At 35.4% G+C, this 13,118-nt stretch overlaps 1 long non-coding RNA gene across 1 annotated transcript in view; it reads left to right on the top strand.

The window, feature by feature from the left end:
* LOC140593805 (uncharacterized) overlaps positions 1–13,118 on the top strand; it is a 66,484-nt gene that overhangs the window by 52,626 nt on the left and 740 nt on the right. The gene's annotated exons all lie outside the window — the stretch shown is intronic.

A 13,118-nucleotide genomic window follows, 5' to 3' on the forward strand; every position in this document is an offset into this window, starting at 1 on the left:
GTTTATCACTAAATTAACTTAATAGAATTTTCACATGACAAAAAATAGAGACTTTACAGAATTAGTTTAGAAATGTCACTAAACAACCAAACAGCTACAACTGGTGAATTTTATCAAACATTTAAAGAATTATTAGCATCAATCTTTCACATACTTCTCCACCTCTCCCCCCATAAAAAAGAAAAGGAGAAAACTCTTCTCATTCTATTAGCCAGTATTACCCTGATATGAAAACTAGACAAAGATGTCACAGAAAAGCAAAGTACAGACCAAAATCCCTTATGAATGTAGAAGCCAACATCTTCAACAGAATATTAGCAAACCAACTCTAAAAATAGTACATATGGCCATTTGAGATTTATTCCAAGAATGCAACAGTGTTTCAACATATGAGAATCACTCAACGTAACATACTATCTGAAGAAATAAAGAAAAAAATGATCATCTCAATAGGCAAAAAAAAAAAAAAAAGAACAAAACATACATTTGACAAAATCCTATAATATTTCAGAATAAAATACTCAACAAACTAGAAATAGAAGAGAAATTTCTGAACCTAATTCAGGGGATCTACAAAATAACCTACAGCTAAATCATAGTCAATATAAAAGATTGAGTGTTTCTCTCAAAATCAAGAGTAAGACAAAGATGAAAACTCTCACCACTTCTATTCACCACTGTATTGGAGATTTGAGCCAGCACAGTTAGATAAGAAAGAGACATAAAAGGCGTCCAGATTGGAAAGGAAGAAATAAAAGTATCTCTATATTTGTGGATATAGAAAAACACTAAGAATATACACACATACACACACGCAGAGTGTTAGAGTTATAAAGGTCAGTAAAGTTGCATGACACAAGGTCAATACACAAAATTCAATTATATTTTTGTACACTAGCAATGAAAAATCCCAAAATGAAATTAAGAAAACAATTTCATTTATAATAGCATCAGAAAGAATAACACACTTAGAAATAAATTTATCTAAAGAAGTATAAGACTTGTACACTTAAAATCACAAAATTATTGAAGGAAATTAAAGAAGATCTGAACAAATGGAAAGACATCTCATATTCAAGGATCAAAAAACTTAATACTGTTAACATCTCCACTCCTTTTTCTGCAATAATGTATAAACAAATTCAAAAATTCACAAGGAAATACAAGGGACCCAGAATGGTCAAAACAATCTTGGAAAAAATAAAACAGAGTTGGATGACTCATACTTCCTGATTTCAAAACTTAAAGTAATCAAGTCAGTGGCATATCGAGTACAATCAAGTACTGGCATAAGGATAGACATAAAGATCACACAATATTTAACCAGAGAGTCCAGAAATAAAGCCACACATCTATGGTCAAATTGACTTTTGACAAGGATGCCAAGACAATTCAATGAAGGAAGAATAGTGTTTTTAGCAAATCATGTTAGAACATCTGCATATTCATACACAGAAGAGTGAAACTGGACCCTGCCTCTACCACCTACAATATGAGCTAAAAATGTACTAAACCTATACATAACAGCTAAAATGACAGAACTCTAAGGTACAAAACAATGGAGTAAATATTGTTGACCTTAGTTTAAGCAATAGTGTTAAAAATATGACACAAAAAGCATAAACAAGACAAGAAAAAATAGATAAATGTACCTTATCAAAACTAAACATTTTTGTGCTTCAAATGATATCAAAAAAGCAAAAAAAAAAATGACCCACAGAATGGGATAAAACATTTGCACATTATATATCTGATAAGGATCTTGTATCTAGAATATATAAAGAACACTTACAACTCAATAAAAAGACAAATATCCCATTTAAAACATGGGTAAATGATCTGAACAGATATTTTTTCAATGAAGACATGCAGATGAAAACTTGGCATAGAAAAAGGTGTTCAACACATGTGTTATAAGTGGAATGCAAATCAAAACAAAAATGAGATATTACTTCACACCTACTATAAGAATGGCTATATAAATTTTTTAAAAAAGCGGAGGGCATCTGGGTGGCTCAGTTGGTTGAGCATTGGACTCTTTATTTCAGCTTAGGTCATGATCTCAAGGTTGTGAAATCAAGCCCCGTATTGGGCTGCATGCTTAGCATGGAGATTCTCTTTTACCCTCTGCCTCTACCCCTCCTTTGGTTGCACACACACTCTCTCTAAAAATTTTTAAAGAAAAGGAAAATAACAAGTGCTGTTGAGGATAAGAAGAAATTAGAACTCTTATACATTCTTGATTAGAGTGTAAAATAATCCAGGCACTGTGGAAAATAGTTTAACAGTTCCTCAAAATGTTGAACATAGAGTTTCTATGTGACTCAACACTTTTGCTTCTAGGTGTATATCCAAGAGAATTAAGACATATATTTATACACAAAGGTGTACACAAATGTTTATGGCAGTATTATTTATTTATTTTATTTTATTTTTTAAAAAGATTTTATTTATTTATTCATTAGAAACATAGAGAGAGATAGAGAGAGAGGCAGAGACACAGGCAAAGGGAGAAGCAGGCTCCATGCAGGGAGCCCGGCGTGGGACTCGATTCCGTGTCTCCAGGATCACACCCTGGACTGAAGGCGGCGCTAAACCGCTGAGCCACCCGGGCTACCCGGCAGTATTATTTATGATAGTAAAATTAAATAGAAACAACCCAAATGCTCATCAATTAATGAATGGATAAGCCAAGTATGGTCTATGCATAAAACATTATTTAGTAATAAAAAGAAGTCCTGATAAATGCTACAGCACGGATGAACTTGAATGCTAGTCTAAGGGATGGAGGCCTGACACAAAAGGCCACAGATGGTATAAATCTGTTTATGTAAGATGTCCAAAATATTTAAATCCATAGTGACAGAAAGCACATTAGGATTTTTCAGGGACAGGGGAAGAAAGAGAATGGGGAGTGACTATTAATAGACACAGGGTTTCTTTTTGGGGTGATGAAAATATCCTGATATTAAGTAGTAGTGACGGTTGTACAATTCAGAATATTCTCAACTCCATTGAATTGCACAATTTAGAAATAGTGAATTTTATGGTATGTGAATTATTTTGCAAAAGATTTTTACTATTTGATATTGAAGGTGCTTGAAATTAATATTTAGGTCATCATTTTAGAATTGGAACGGTATCTTCAATATTTTCAAGACTCATAATATTTAATTTGCTTTTTGCCATTTTTTTAAACTTGATCTTGAGATTCCTTTTATATTTGTATCCACTCAACTATGGTGTTTAAAAGTTTGATCTGTTATTTAAAAAATCCATTTGTATAATTCTTTTGGCACTAATAATAATCAAAACTGTTTACATATTTTAAAATTTCTATATGTAAGCAATAGGTATAGACTATAATTTTTTATTTTAGACTAAAATTTATTAAGCGCAGGTTATAATATGGCCTTGCTTTTAGGTGTGACATCAACTTCTAAAGTTGTGCTCAGGGGGATCCCTGGGTGGCGCAGCGGTTTGGCGCCTGCCTTTGGCCCAGGGCGCCATCCTGGAGACCAAGGATCGAATCCCACGTCGGGCTCCCAGTGCATGGAGCCTGCTTCTCCCTCTGCCTGTGTCTCTGCCTCTCTCTCTCGATCTGTGACTATCATAAAAAAAAAAATAAATAAATAAAGTTGTGCTCAGGGATGCCGGGGTGGCTCAGTGGTTGAGAGTCTGCCTTCAGCTCAGGGCGTGATCCTGGAGTCCTGGGATGGAGTCCCACATTGGGCTCCCCACAGGGAGCCTGCTTCTCCCTCTGCCTGTGTCTCTGCCTCTCTCTGTGTCTATCACGAATAAATAAATAAAATCTTAAAAACAAACAAACAAAAAAGTTGTGCTCAATTTTCAAATCAGTTTACTTTTGCTATATGAAAAACCATTCCCAGGCAGAATGATTTAGATATCAAAAACTATTATTTCTCATGTTTCTATGAGTAGGCTGAATGATTCTTTGGTTTAATCTGGCTGGGCTGGGGTAGAGTTCACTCAAATATCTGGGACCTCAGCTAAGACAGACATGTGGTCTCTTCCTGCATGTGGTCTCTCAGCCTGCAGCAAGCTAGCATGGGCTTCTTCACATGATGGAGGAAGAGTCCAGCAGCAAGAGGAGAAGCCACTGTATGAGTACTGTGATTTAATTTTATGTGTCAACTTGATGTGGCTCCTAGATTCCAGATATTTGGTTTTGGATTAGACTAACATTTGGGTCAATATACTAAGTAAAGCAGATTGCCCTTCTCAAGGTGGGTGGGACTCATCCAATTTGTTGGATGCCTGAATGGAACAAGAGATGGGATAAGAAAGAATTGATTCCCTCTGCCTGTTTTCAAGCTAGGACGTCAGTCTTCTGCTCTTGGACTGGAGCTTAACACCATCAGCTGTCCTGGGACTCCAGGCTGCTGACTGAACATCATGAGACTTCTCAGCCTCCATAATCATATGAGTCAATTCCATATACTAAATCTCTCTCATCTTGCTCTAGATAATATCTTATATAGATTACATGTTAAATATATTATATAATCTATGTGTATAAATAGAACTAATAAGTTTTTATATATAAATATTATTATGTAATATTTTGTTAAATTATAATTACCCATATATTATTTTACATTAATATTCTAATATTTATAATGTTTAAAATATATTATTAATACACATTACATATTAATATAATTTTATATATTAATAAATTTTACATAATATGAAAACTTTGCGGTCCTGTTTTTCTGGAGAACCCTAACACAAGCACCTTTCACTTTGCTACTTAAATCACTATTCCACTGGTCAAAGCAAGTCTGATAGCCAGACCCAGAGTCATCATAGACTCCTCATGGTGCAGAGAGGCAACTTGTGAGACATTTTGTAAACAATTTACCAAATGGACAAAGTTTTCCTTAATCTTTTCTATATGGTAAATCTTATGGTTTCTGAAGGATGCTCCCATGAGTGATAATAGTCTCTCATGTTCGCTGTTTCTTTCCTCAACACTAGGATCACACCTTGAGTTTATCTTCTCTGACCTTCAGAACATTTCAAGCATAGTTGCCTTAAATAAAACTAGAATTACAAGCTTTTTTTTTATAAATTTTTCTTCTGAGTAATTCGAAGTGGATAAAGATGTGCTTAATTATGAACTGTGTCTGATGATTCTCTGAGGAAAAAGATGGCAAACTTACTTGTTTCTAGCACTTATGTTGCTTATAGGTTTTGGATTTACTGGTTGTATTAAGTCCCACAACTATGTAGGGAGTGCCCTAACCACGTTTGGTGTTGTTAACTACCATAACAGCAGCAGTGATAACAATAATTAGCATTAACCAAATGAGCAATGTGTTTCAGGTGTGATTTTAAAAGCTTTAATTGAATTATCTGATTCAATCCCCAAAACAACCCTCTGAGTTTGGTCTTATTATTCCCATTTTGGAGCCAAGGAGATAGAGGCACGAAGAAGTTATAACAGAAGGGTCAATTAGAAAGGACTCGGTAGGTTTTTTCCTTGAGAACGTGGTAAAAATAATCTTTTCTATTTAACATTTCAGTCTGTCCCAAAATTACCCCTTGAAGCCCTGGTGTGGAATGAAATAAATGCCCCAGATCTCTGTCCCATCCCGAGGACTTCATAGGTGCTCTTGTCTCACCTGTGGTCTCCTCACACCTAGAGCTTCCTCTTTACAATAACTTGTTTCTTGGAAAATAGGTCTGCATCTTTAAATTCAGAAGACAAAGGGTCATTTCTCTTTAAGAAAAAAAAGTTTTTGTCCAGGCTCCAAGGTCAAATAGAACCTCCAATAGGTCAAAGCTGTCAGCAAGATAGGATGCTGTGCATGAGAGTACAAAGGAAGTCTCTCTGGCTCAAGAATAATGTAATTCCATCTAAATCTGGAGGAGTTTCATCATTTTGAGGATGCAACTTATCACTGTATGCTTTACCAGATAATAGGAAAGTATTTACAATATTTCTGAAATGAGAATGAAATGGGGGGGGGATGTCTTTACAGTGAGTTTCATTGGACATTGTTTATATGTTTTTGCCAGTAGGAAAAGGATACTGGTCTTTTTCATCTTTACTCCATCTTTTTCAAGTCATTTCTTGAACTTGAGGATTATTTCAAATTTCTGATTTCATTGAAGAAAATTGAAACTAAATTTGGAAATAACCCTCTAGAATGTGTTACTTTATGTATTAATTTGTAAAATGTACTTCAATTTTGTTAGAATGAAACTAATACAAAATAATTCTGTACAGAGTTCCTTTCTGAGAAAACGTATGTTCTTTATAAGGCTGTCACTGAAAATATTTTCAATGTGTCTTATTATTATGTCTAAGCCTTCCTAGTTTTAATAAAAGTTCTATTAAGATGGCTTTAATAATAAGTATAGATAATTGCATACTATTATTGTAGCAAAAATAATTGAAAGACATTAATGAGATTGCAGTTAAAAGCATACAATGAGGAAAGTTCATTTCCATTTCATATAAATTCTAAAATGTTGCTTCTGAAAATACCAAAGTCAAAATTCATCTCCAACTGGGCCACATGCTTCCTCCAAATATAAAATACAGTGCTGTGTTTTAAAGTTCACATGTCCCTTCCCCCACCCTCATGCTCACACTCTCTAAAAAAAAAAAAAAAAAAAAAAAAACATTCACATATTCACATGCATTCAAGAGGATTAAAATAAGTAAAAATTTCCAAATATTTCCATATTATTTATGTGGTATAACATAGCATACCTCATTTTTTTTCCCTAGTAAGACCTGCAGAAAGAGAACTCAAAGACCAAAGTAAGTGAAGAATGACAAAACTTTTTTAGAGATGCAAATATAAGACTTCATTCATTAAATTCTGCAAACAATACAGAGTTTTCTTTCAGTTTGCTTTACAGTAGGAAGAGAAATAGGGGAAGTGTCAGAGCAGAGAGTCAGGTGGCCCCAGTGGGCCAGAGAGACACACTTTAAAGAAGTTCAGGAAAACACTGCAGAGAGATTACATCAGGTCTGGGTGGGAGGGGGGAGGTGGAGAGAGAGTGAAATGGAAGATATAGGGAAAAGGAGAAGGCAAGAGATAAAAAGTGACCTAAAGAGTTATAGAGTGACCTATAAACAGAGAGGTAGAGAGGATGGTTGGATTAGGAGAAAAAGGAAAACAAGATAGGAAAAACAAAACAAAAGAAAACGGATACCCAGAGAGAAGTATGGAGGTAAGACCTCTCTATATTCCATAAATATCCATTTCAAATTTACCTCATGGGAAAGTCAAACTCAGAACTGCATTATAAAGGAACAGTCTGTATATATACATAGGACTTCAAGAGGTCTCAGTTTCAAATGCCATCTCATCAGAGTCTCTCTGTATTCAGACACCAGATTTGGATCACTTTGTATGTAAGGGTTAACTTTAGGATCGGTCTGGTATGGTGGGGAAAGTTGATGTGTTAAATTGCTTGGACTGCTCAGTCTGCCCCAGGGAAGACACATTTCTGAGGTTTGACTGCAAGATAATCTCACCCTTATAGAAAATGAAGATGACCAGGAATGAAATAAGATTTACAGGGCTCTGTGGAATAGAACAAAATATTTAAGACCAGAAGCCAGCTTCCTGAATTGAAGGTGAGGCAGGTTTAAATAGCTATATTGTCTTCTATACCACAATGCCTGATGGTTCCATGGGGATCCAGCAGCTCCCATGTGTGTAACCTTGTTTTTTACATGTAAACTCAAAAAGACCCAGCAGTTTAAGAATACATCTCAATTTAAGTCCATGTTGTTTGATAAAATACACAGTAGCCATTGTCACAAGTACTATAATTGAAAGAGTTTGAGTGCCACATTATAGCTTACCTTATCTGAAACTTGACTTTTACTTACTTTATTTATTTGAGAAAAAGAGGGGCAGGGAGAGAGAGCTCACATGTGCCCAGGAGGTGGGGGAGGGGCAAAGGGAGAGGGAGAAAGAAACTTTTTTTTGGGGGGGAGAAAGAAACTTAAGCAGACTCTGTGCTGAGCACAGAGTCTGATGTTGAGATCATTGCCTGAGCTGAAACCAAGAGTCAAATGCTGAGCTGACTATGCCACTCAGATACCCCTAAAACTGACTTTTAGATGCATAAAAAGGTATCCCAGCCCAATACACACACACACACACACACACACACACACACACTCAACATAGACCTCAAACTTTCAAGTACATAAAGTTTTATAAGACTTATGAATTACTAGATATATTAAAAAATTATGAGGTACATAAATTGGCTGCACTTGCTTTTTCCATTTCTCTCAGAACTCACACTCTGTAGGCAGGAGCACTGAGCCGATCATCAAATTACCAGATCACTTTATACTTTATTAAGAAGAGCAAAGGGAATATGCATACTGAATAAAATAATGGTCCATATCCTCCCAATGTATGTTAAAGTTGGCTTAGAGTGGTAAGTACACAGAGACATTTGGTGTGGAGTGAAAGCCCACTGACCTTAAGAGTAAATGAGTTGGCTTTGAACTTAGTGGTTTTCAGCATTTTGAGAAGATTTCTTAATCTTCTTTCATCTGTATTTCTACCTGCCCCATCTGCATCAAAGGCCATTGTCACTATATGTTTTAGGAACTTGTGAAGCTTATATCATACTCCTATCAGATGTCAGTGTGCAAGTCCCAAGAATGTTGACTAAGAGATTTATGGCATGACATTATGTGATAGGGGAGCTCAACTACCTGTCTCTGTTTCTTTTAATCTCTCTGCTTCATTATTCATCTTCAAGCCCCCAAAGCACAAACATCATAAAAGACTGATTCAGAGACATTTCTATGTTGTAGTAGGGAAGGAGGGACAGCTTCCCAGAAGTATATAGGAAACAATTACATGATTGTTTTAAAACTCATATTGTTTAAATATGTCTTTTAGCTATCTCTGTTATAGCTTGGATTGATATCCACACTTTTATTATTTTATTTTTTTTAAAGATTTTATTTATTTATTCATGAGAGATGCAGAGAGAGAGACACACAGACACATAGACACACACACACACACACACACACACACACACACACATACACAGAGGCAGAGATGCAGGCAGAGGGAGAAGCAGGCTCCACGCAGGGAGCCTGACATGGGACTCGATCCCGGGACTCCAGGATCACCCCTGGGCCGAAGGTAGGTGCTAAACCACTGAGCCACCTAGGGATCCCCCTGTATCCACACTTTTAAAAGAAAATAGTGCCATATAAAAGCTACTATACATGGTGAAGTTTGTTAGAAGAGGATTTACTTGAAAAAATGCTAAATCTGTAAATTTTGACTTCCAAAACAAAGAACCAAACATAGAAGACATAAATGATGTGAAATCTACTTTTATCAGGAATAATAGTCATAGGTGAATTTGTATGGCTAGCAGGACAATGTAATTTGTGACTAACCCCTTACTTTTTGGGTGGTTTTTCACTGATTAAACAGGGCAACATATCCTTTGATCTATAAATGAAGGAGTGTTGACTAATGGAACATTTAGGAGAGTTAGGAATGGACTATTGAATATAAAAGTCACTGACACGCACAAAATCCTTGTAGGCAAACTGAGGTGGGTGGTAAAGTTCTTGAACATACCATATCAAGTTCAAGGAGGGTCTAATTTTAAGAAGTGATTCAACACGAGTTGAATAAAGTATAAAAATTAGACTAGGGTTAGTTGGACGGATGATTAAAAACATTCAAGTTCAATAAAGTCCTAGTAATTGCCAGACATTTCTTGTACTAATTGTTTACCAAATAAAAACTAATAGTACGTAGTAATACTGGTTAATGTTTTTGCTTTTAGGTTTAATATAATATTTCTACCTTTACATTTTCTTTCTTTTTAAAAAAAATTTGAAATCTCAAAACAGTTTAAGATAGTACAGAGTTCTCATATACCCATATTCTTCTGTAGTTTTTTCCTATTATTAATGCCTTATATTTGTACATTTATATTACATTAGTTTGTAATTGTTGAATCAATATTGATATGTTATTTTAACTAAAATCTATATTTTGATTTCTTTGGTTTTTACCTAATATCCTTTTTCTGTTGAGGGCCCCTTCCAGGATCTACATAAAATGTAGTCCTCATATGTCCTTAGGCTCCTCATGGCTGTGATAGTTTATCAAAGTTTCCTTGTTTTTGATGACCTCGACAGTTTAGAAAATTACTAGTTGATTTTGTACAATCATGTACAATGTTCCTCAGTTGGTATTTGTCTGATTTTTTCCCTCATGATTAGACTGGGGTTATGGGTTTTGGAGAGGACTATACAGGTGAAGTGTCATTTTCATGACATCATATCAAGAATATGTACTATCAACTTGATTTAGCACTGTTGATGTTTACCTTGGCCAACTGATTGAGCTAGTGTTTGTGAGGTTTATCCCCCATAAGGGTACTCTTTTTTCCATTTTCTACATTGTACTCTGTGGGAGGGAGTCAGTGGGGACTTCTGCTTCACCTCCTTGAGGACAGAGTACCTACACTAGTTATTTAGAATTCTTCTGCATGGAAAACTCGCTTATTATCCCATATTTATTTTTTGATTATTTATCTGTACAGTACAGAATAAAAAATATTTTTTATTTTAGATTATAAGCCAATACTACTTTATTTATTGTGTTGTTCAAATTTGCCATTTTGATAATTGGGGGACCTCTCAGTTGTCTAATATTTCTCTTTGCCTATGCCATCATTTTTTAAAAAAGCATTTCCTTACTTTCTCGTACTACAAGATACTCTGAACTCATTCTATGTATTTTCTGCTCCAGTCCTAGAATTGGCCCTTTCTCCAAGGAGCCTCAATTCCCTTTATTGGAAAATGGTATTAGAAAAGATCTGGGTAATAGGTGCACTTGTTGGTACTGCTTCTAAGTTCTCTCCACTGACAGAGCAAGGAGTTCTATGTGTGGCTATCAGCTTGTTCATATACACATAATTATTTCTATATGTAATTATCTGTGTCTATACTAAGCTAGACGTGAGTTCATACTGATGTCTCCAACTCTAATCCATCATCACATGGCTCATTCTAGCTTGTTCCCTTGCTCTCTGTAATCTTCCACTGAGAGAGACCTTGCTCCCAACATCCAGCATCAAATTATTTAATTGTTCAATTCCAGGATACATATATAGCAGTATCAAAATTAACCATACCCCCCAAGAAACAACTTTATGAACCTGAACACAGTGCTCATATATAGGTTATTTTGCCTTTAGTTCACAGATTCCATTCATTTCCAAAATTACTTAAGTTACCTTCCCCTCCTACTCTCTTCAGGTAAGATTGCTTCATATATTTGTAATACGGTTAGATTTATTTCACACATTTGTAATATAGGTAGTTTTATCAAATTCTTCATTCCGTCCTGTGATACCCTGACCTCCAAAATATTTTTTTAAATTTGCATACGGTAAGTTTCATTCTTTATGCTGGAAAGTTCTAGGGATTTTGACATATAGAGTGTCATATATCCACCAGTGCAGTATCCTACAAAATTCAGTTTTGCTGGGATCCCTGGGTGGCTCAGCGGTTTAGCACCTGCCTTTGGCCCAGGGCGCGATCCCGAGGACCCAGGATCGAGTCCCACATCAGGCTCCTGCATGGAGCCTGCTTCTCCCTCTGCCTGTGTCTCTGCCTCTCTCTGTGTGTCTCTCATGAATACATAAATAAAATCTTTAAAAAAAATTTAGTTTTGCTACCTTCCAAAGGTGTTTCATGTATTCAATGCTTACCTAACACTCCTCCTCCCCCAAATCCTTGCTCTTTTTTTTTTTTTACCATTGCTATAGTTTTGACTTTTCCAGAATTGTCATATAATTACTTTCCTTTATACTCCTAATTATTAGCTTACATTTATTAAGTATTCACTGGGTGGCTTATCACTATACTATCTGCTCTTCAGGTACCACCTTTGTTTGTTTATTTGTCTTGTTTTGTTTTTGTTCTCAGACCATTTGAGAAAGTACAATGTTCATCCTTAATATATAGGCAATGAAGCACAGAGTAGCTAAGGACTACCCCTAAAACTGTATACAGCTAATAAGAGAACTTAGTTTAAAACAAGGGCTATTTGATTCCAGAATCAGTGCCCAACCAATATGTGATGCTGCTAAGTTCATAGTCAGAACTGAAAAAATAATCACAGTACGCCTGCTTTACAATGCTCCTCCATTCTGACACACCTGTGCACAAAACAATGGGGCTTCTTTACAACTCCAAACATGCATACATTAATAGAAAAAACATTATACTGAAAAGGAAGGAAGGAAAGAAGAAGCAAGGCAGAAAGGGAGGAAGAAAAGCATATTAAGTTCAGGAACAGGGTCAGTAACTCTGTAAGATTTTGCTAAAAGCCATGCTTCTCCCTGAGTGTGTGCATGAGTGACCATTCTGCTGGCTTAGAATGTTCATTAAATTCCACCAGTCTGGAAAAGTAAGCCTACTGGGTCATGTTTGTGTATGACTTTTTCCTTTAGGGGAGTGTGATGTTCAACTCGGTTTACTCAAGAACTTAGTAAATGTTTAAACTTTAGTCCTGAATACTTTTTGGTAATGTGACTATGAATATAGATTCCCAACTATGATTAAGGTCATATTTTATCTTCTTCACAAAACCTCAGGTAAGAACTTTCACCATGCTTCCCATCAGACCCCTTAAAATTAGCAATTAGGTGAGCTGCTAATTGTTATTACAATAAAAACATTTTTTTCTTGATATTTGAGAACATTTTAATGTGAACTTGAACTATGAACTGATGAGTAAATAATCTGTTCCTAGTATCTAGATGTGTCCTAGAAGTCCAGAACAAAAAAATGTAAATGATCACTTATGAATCAAGTGTCAGGTTTCTGGGAGAAAGAAAAGCATTCTCTTTAGAAAAAAATATTAACCTTCTTTTAGCAAATGATGGCAACACATTAGGAAACACAAAATGTAGTATCTATGTAAAATTATTTGCAAACATTCCCCATGAGGCTATAAAATCAAGATAGAATTTTGATCTAGCTATTTTAATTGTGAACTGGCTCTATTAACCTGGTACCCCCATGAAAGAAAGTATTGGGAATTGCTTTTTTCATTTGC

The sequence above is a fragment of the Vulpes vulpes genome, chromosome 1, assembly GCF_048418805.1.
Source record: "Vulpes vulpes isolate BD-2025 chromosome 1, VulVul3, whole genome shotgun sequence".
NCBI lineage: Eukaryota > Metazoa > Chordata > Mammalia > Carnivora > Canidae > Vulpes > Vulpes vulpes.